Below are 6,221 nucleotides of genomic sequence, written 5' to 3'. Positions count from 1 at the left end.
TTTTCTAGACTAGTTAAACCACAGTCAAAGGGGAATGGGTTTAGTTACAAAAATAGTTAAAAATACAAGTATTTAATCTTATAATTTGTCATTTTTAGCAGATTTAATAAGCGGTATTTTTTGCTCACTCAAAAACAGTCTCACAGTAATCTCACTAGTACACAGCTGAGTTGAACTCAATCAGCATAGTACAGGCCGGTGTTGTGCCCAATTTTGACCCCCTGACAAATTATTACCCCCTCGTTCAAATCGCTACCTGATTGCCTAATCCTAACCCCACCCCTAATCCTAACCCCTCCCCCAAACCTACTCCTAAACCTACCAATACTAGGGGGGTAATAATCTAGCAGGGGGTCAGAATTGGGCACAACATCGGTGCTTTGGAATGGGATGATTGACTGCATTTCAGGATCAAATGCCTAGTGTTTCATTCATCGAAGACATTTTACGGTTTAAACATTAAACCATTCTAGTTAATTTGAACTTGGTAAAATGTAACTGCAAGGACACATTTGCCTTTTTTTTAATTGGCCAAGAATCCCATCTGGGGGCTCACATCCACCGAACACTCACAAAGTCCTGCAGCGTGTTGACCCAATAAATCCACAGGTCATGTTCAAGTGTTTGTGGTAAGACTTTTGCACCCGACGAGTTTTAAACATCTGCTTGAACTTCAATAACAGGAAGACTATGTTTTTTCCCATGAAGAAGATTGAAAGTGAATCCCCTAGAAGTCACTGCTGACGCAAAACCCCATCTATTGTTTCTCAGAAATCTTGCAGCTTGTTTTCAAACTCGTAGTGATGGTCAGAAGCATTACAATGTTTGATATGTGAGAAAGCAAAGTCTTAAGCTTGTAAACGGCAAAAATACGGCCAAAGACAAATTATCGAACATTCAACACTGGCATCAATGTTAGGAGGGCAACTTGAGTCTGAATGAGTGAGATTCTGAAAAGAGATGGTGCGCCATCTAGTGTCCATGGCAGATAAGTGATTATTGAATTAATGCATTAAAAAAAAACAAAAAAAAAAAACATGCCAGTAATGTGCCAAAAGCGTTTTGTCATTAGCGTTTAGACCTGGAATAGTTAGATTCCCAAAGAGAAGTGCATATGTTTGATAATCAGTTTAATTATAATATGAAAACTTTCTTAAAGACATGATCAATACCTCATACCTCTAAGTGCTTCCCAAACCTATCCTGGAGGACCCCCTGCCCTGCACATTTTGTATGTCTCCCTAATCAGACACATCCAATTTAGTTTTTGTTGTTTATAATAATGAGCTGATGAGTGGAATCAGGTGTGTTAGATAAGGGAGACATACAAAAAGTGCAGGGCAGGGGGGCCTCCAGGACAGGTTTGGGAAGCACTGGTTTACAAACGAAATTCGCTTCTGTTCAGGCAAGTCGTTTTATCTGGTGCCACAAGGGGGCAGTGTGTATGTAACTAATGCCTCAACAACACAATGCAGCTCATTCAATACATCATGATGTGCACAGTCAATCTCAGTTCTGTCTTCATCATCTTCATTTTTTCTCTTACATTTTCCTCTAGCACACATCAATAACACTTAAAGCAGTGTGTATTCGCAACAACAGCCATTCCAATTTACCTGTATCAGAGACTGACTAATAAAAAACCAGTGAACACACTTGAGAGAATGATTATTAGCATGTAAATGAATTTGCATTTGGCCAGGAGTCTTTTTAGAGGACATTAGCAGCTTAAAATCAAAGTCATAGCCACTTATCTCATCATGTGCTGCAACGTCTTATAGTCCAATTCAGTTGCATGTCGCTAAGCAACTTGATGATGAGAAATAAATACACCCTTAGTGAGCATATAGACTTGTTTCATTTTAGAAATCTTACCAAGTTATGTATAAATCAGATGAAATCTGAAATTTTAGTATGATAAACTAAAACCTCAGCACTCTCACACGTTGCCCTTGTGACATTCAGTGTAGATGATTCTGCCAATGTCTCAGCAAACTTTAAATATTGTCATGACTTGAATAACGCAACAAATTGACGTGGGTGTAAAGTCACATTCATTCAAGTAGAAATGACAAAGAAAACACCATATAACTAGCCCATATGACTCCACATGGCACTGTTTTCCAATTTTTGTCTACAGAACAGGGCAAAATGTGCTATTCAATAAAAACATACTGTCTGCCATGGCTATAAATGTCATTGCAAAAGACTGTCTGTCTGGTCACAAGACATGGAAGAGCCGGCATTTGACAACATTTCTGCAAAAACTGTGCTCTATCAATTAATATCTTAATGTTTCCTCCCCTCCCCTTTTGACTATCCCTCCTTAGTGAAAAATGAAAGACGTCATAGAGAGAGGACCAGTGTTTCCAAATATTCCCACAGGAGGGCGCCCTCTGCCCCACCTCCTCCTCCCCCTCCCAGGGTCAGAGGGGCCAGCAAGCGGGCTCCTCTCCATGTGCGAGGTGCTCTTGATGTGGACGGGATCCGATGTGATGACCTTGGTGGTCGGAATGGAGAACTTGGAGACTTGGAGAGGGTGGTTGGCGATCTGAAAACCAGCAAAGGAAGAATGAGAACAGGAGTTTACCAGACCTCAGACCAAGCAGAACTGCTGCCTGTGAAAAAGCGTATTGATCCAACAGCAAAAACAGCAATTAAACCTTCAGTTAAAACTTCAAGCAAGAAGAATAACCACAGCAAGAACAATGCCACTTTTGTCTGATCAGACAATAAAAAGGCTGAGCTTGGTAACAATTAACAATCTACTACCTTGATAGCTTTTTCCAATGCAGCAGAAAACCATTTAAATAACTTCTAACATGGAGCTTGTAGTGGATTTTCAATTTTGTTTTTGCTGTCAGTTACTGGGCTGCTATAATGTGCTTATACAGCACATTAACCTATGTAAATATGACCTGTAAGGAGCTGTTTGGGAGTGAGCTGGACTAGCACACTGTGGATTGCTAAAGGACTTCATCTATTTTACTTACGGACATTAATGTCAGGTTCAATGTAACAGCACTCATAATAAATCATAATAAGGTGTCATACTACTAATACTTGTCTCTTGCTTGATGTTTCCTCCTTGTTCTACTGCCAATGAAGTCCTCTATGCTGCTGTCTCATTGGACAAGGTAACGCTTTCTTTTGTCTCTAAAGTTCACACACGTAATTTTAATGGGGACCGTTCAGCGTTGAAAATGGCTTATAAACCTGAGGATGTGAAGGCACTGCTTTCTGCCAAGACGGATTTCAGGGATAATTGCAAAGAGGAAGGAGATACTGAAAGGGAAAAGACCGATGGAAGGAAAAGATCAATACAAAATGCCGCAGGTATTCTAAGGACATGCAGTGTTTTCATTTGCTAAACCACAAGCTAATGTATTGATGATTCCTGCACTCTGACACAGCAACTGTCTTGAATAAATATGAATGACTTTTCTGTCCCAGGTCAGCGATTTGAATATCTTAATGTGAGCTGATCACATAAGTATCAGTGTGCATTGAGGAATTTAAATTTCATTCATAAAGCAAGATCTTGGCTGCTGGGTGGCAATGTCTGATTGGCATTGGTTTTCCTTTGTTTGTGGCCACTCTGTCCTTGAGCAAAACCTGATGAAACCCAAGTTACCCCAGGGATGCTAAACATTGCACTTCTGTCATTAACTCCCACCCCTTCCTTCTAAGGCTTTTTTTAGGAATTAGAATAACTTCTAAGTATCCATTTCTCTCTTTGTGACATTGCTTTTATATACAACAGTTCAATAAACAACAAGGTAATTGCAACATATTTTAATAGCAATTTGTAACTATTTTCATTTTGCCAAATTTGTGGCTAATTTGTATAAATTACTACAAACTCGTTTATACATTTTTGTTCAATCTGCTTACACCTCACTGATGGTTAGGTTTAAGGGTGGACAAGCAAATGTCATGTGTCCTTGAACAAATCAGTTGAGTGAATAATTCAATGACTCATTCAAGACAGTACCTATACTTTGCTACCGTATAAAAAACTGAAAACGCTGTGATTAAGTAGTGTATTCAACAAATAAGTATTCAGAAAAAAAGTAGGTGAAAAAGTACCAGGATGATCTACTACTTTCGGACAATTTAAAACAAATGAGGCACTTATAAACTGCAGAAAAATGGTTGCATAAGTAAATCTAACATTTACCTAGATTAATAAATGCTGTAAATTCTTGTTCATTATTACTTAATTATGCCTAATGCATTAACTAATGTGAATGAACTGAACCTTATTGTAAAGTGTTACCCATACACAAAATGCATTTAGGAGGGTTGCACAATTTTATTCCATAGGGGTGTAAAATGCCTGGCATGCCATCATTCAACTGGCCTACTGCTTCACGCTTCACAAAGAACAATCAAACACTTTCTCAACCACTAGTCTTCTCAGCTCCTTACACTGGCTGTAGTCATTTTACAACTACCTTCACTCCCTCTGCCAGAATCTACTATTTGTCCTCTGGAGCATTCAAAATGCTTCAGCTTGACTAGTCTTTAACCTCTGGAATTCTCTCATGTTACACCTCTGTTGCCTGCCAATACGACACCATTTCTGACTTTTACACTACTGCCAATGGCCTGACGCCCACTACACAACTACAATCCTTCATCTAAACTTCACCCCAGCATAGCCATTGCTGTCAGGCAGTTGTGCTCACTAAGCTCCCTCATCTCTCCAAATGAAAGGTTACTGCTTGTCTAGGTGCAAACATTTCTCCATTTGTTGATCTCTCCATTGGTGGAACTGAATACAGCAAGCTGTCAAAACAGCTGATTTTTCAATACAAAGCCACAAAGCAGCAAAGCTTTTACAGTTATCTTCTCCTCCATCCACATTAACCTTTCATAAATCCAAAAATATTTAAATATAGTGAGGTCTGAAACTCACAGACCTCTGGAAATGGTTCTATTTTGCATTTTTTCTAGTTTAACACAACTCCTTTCTTTTAAGTTTGAATGTGAATAACCTCTTGATCCACGTTATCCAGCATAAGAAAATGCTCCAAAGAGTGATACAGAAGAGCATACACAGCATAAGGTGATATGGAGAGGCACATAGGAGTCCGTTAAGAAAGGAATTATGAATAAAATCATTATTTTTGTTTTCTTCGCTTACCAAAAGTGTTCCTGTCGCTTCATATAACCCAGATTGCACATCTGATGGCAGATGGAGTATTCTGACGATGACTTTCATACCTTTTATGGACCATGACACTGTCATTTACTTGGCAGTCTATGAGAGAGTCTCAAGCCTCCAGGTTTTCATCCAAAATATATTAAATTGTGTTCCGAAGATGAACAGAGCTTTTACGGTTTGGAACAACATGGGGGTAAGCGATTAATGACAAAATTTTCATTTTGGGGTGGAGTATCCCTTTAAGGCCCTAAAATGCTGCAGCTTTTAGCTGCTTGTTTCAGTAATTTCAATTTACATGATACATGCACTTTATAATATATACATACATTATATAAATGTAATTTCATGAATATTTTGTTTTGCTATCGGGTAATTTCAAGTAAATGCATTTTAAATGACACAGGCATAAGGAAAGCCTCTACACAGTCATTTTATTTGGAGGGATATTATATTGCTGTAGACAAAAATGCTCTCTGCAGGAACCCGAATGGAATCAGACATCAGGAACATGAACTGATTCCTCCAGTAAGGAAAACTGGTCTTGTGCGTTCAGGCTATAGACACTTAATTGAGATTCCCATCTCACTTGTGTTAAGTGTTAACTGTATACCCCAGTTAATCCCCCACTGTGAACCCAGTTGGCATATAGTATGAGGCCCTTCTGAGTGCTACATCCTGTAGAAGGGTTCCCATCCACCTTTTTCTTCCCGTAAAAATGGGCACGGCCATTTGTAAATTCTATGGGTCTGGCTTCCGGTCTCATATGCGTCCAGCTAACAGTTAGTTTTGCTGCTTGATATTGAAAATTGCTGTGTCTTACCAAATTATTTCAATTTATTATCTTAATTATGAACACATTGGTTTGTAGTGCAAACAGTTTTACCATTTACTGCACTGAATTGTTATTCTTCTCGCCATTTCTCTATAGCGGCAAATGAAGTGCAGAAGTGCAGGCCTACATCCACCAAAGAAAAAGGTGGTATTATCACATTTTCATTTATGTGGTTAAACTGTTTTATCATACATTATAGAGATTATCCACTATTATTTT

The sequence above is a fragment of the Cyprinus carpio genome, chromosome B1, assembly GCF_018340385.1.
Source record: "Cyprinus carpio isolate SPL01 chromosome B1, ASM1834038v1, whole genome shotgun sequence".
NCBI lineage: Eukaryota > Metazoa > Chordata > Actinopteri > Cypriniformes > Cyprinidae > Cyprinus > Cyprinus carpio.
This window is presented reverse-complemented; position numbering follows the sequence as displayed.